This window comes from Sinocyclocheilus grahami, unplaced genomic scaffold (assembly GCF_001515645.1).
Source record: "Sinocyclocheilus grahami isolate Dianchi unplaced genomic scaffold, SAMN03320097.WGS_v1.1 scaffold479.1, whole genome shotgun sequence".
In the NCBI taxonomy this organism is placed as follows: Eukaryota; Metazoa; Chordata; class Actinopteri; order Cypriniformes; family Cyprinidae; genus Sinocyclocheilus; species Sinocyclocheilus grahami.
This window is the reverse complement of record NW_015505658.1, coordinates 267,297-268,703: the sequence shown is the minus strand read 5'-3', so window position 1 is coordinate 268,703 and position 1,407 is coordinate 267,297.

Here is a 1,407-nt window from a genome sequence, read left to right as displayed (position 1 = left end):
TTCAATTCTCTCCTCTGTCCCCCTCCACCACCTCCCACCACTTCTATAATGGCTGATGATTTTGCTACATTCTTCACAGACAAAACTAGAACAATCAGTAGTCAATTCTCAGCACCCCGCACACAGGACTTCAAATCAACCACACCCACTGCTAAAACTCCCATCTCCTTCTGTCCCCTCACTGAGGCAGAAGTATCAAAACTTCTCCTCTCCAGCCATCTTACAACATGGCCTCTAGACCCAATCCCCTCTCACCTTCTCCAAGCAATCTCTCCTCCACTTTTACCACCACTCACATATATCATCAACACATCTCTCCTCACAGGCACTTTCCCCACTTTATTCAAGCAGGCTCGGGTAACCCCACTGCTCAAAAAACCTACATTAAACACTTCACTTACAGATAGCTACAGACCCGTCTCTCTCCTTCCGTTCAAATCGAAAACTCTTGAACGAGTTGTTTTCAACCAGGTATCATTGTTTCTTTCACAGAACAACAAACTGGACGCTAACCAGTCAGGTTTCAGGAGTGGCCATTCAACTGAGACTGCGTTACTGTTAGTTACGGAAGCCTTGCGAATGGCAAAAGCTTATTCCAAATCATCAGTTCTTACTCTGCTGGATCTATCTGCTGCTTTTGACACTGTCAATCACCAGATCCTCCTGTCTGCACTCTCATCACTTGGCATCACAGGGATTCCACTTCACTGGTTTGAATCCTATCTTACTGGCAGGTCTTTCAGGGTGGCCTGGGGAAGGGCGGTCTCCAAAGCTTATCAACTGGTCACTGGGGTTCCACAGGGATCAGTTCTTAAAGTATTGTGAAATGACGGCGTTTCCATTAACCAATGTTATGCGGCTAAAACGTAACCTTTTGCCTCTCAAGATAAGTCATGGCAACGGATTTTGGTGGGATTTTGGCTATATCTATTCAAAGGAGGCTTCTGCGTGTATCTTTACAGAAGCAGCACAGAGAGCCGCTTCAGAAACATGCGTGGAGCGGCTGGAATAAACCATAGACTGTATAAAAACATTAACACAAGCATTGAGTGGCCGTAATCAGCTTCAGTGACCGTATCAGAGCCACACTGCACCGCAGACGTGTGCAATGTAAATTGTCTAAGTATTAATAGTAGGGAAAGCCCCTTATACTGGAGCGCGGCCACTTATGAAGTGTTTCTTGGAGGTTATAGTACACTGAAGAATGATCATATGACTTTTTACATACGCCATGTGACCTGTAAATGCGAAAAAGCCGTTTCCATTGCAGTTTTGCGAATTAATCCTTTTTCATATTGCCTGAAAAACCACCTCATGCGAGCGTAAAAACTTTTTTGCGATATATGGGCGTTTTTGCGAAATTGACGCGTTTCCATTAGGCATATTTTCAATTCGCAATTTCAATTT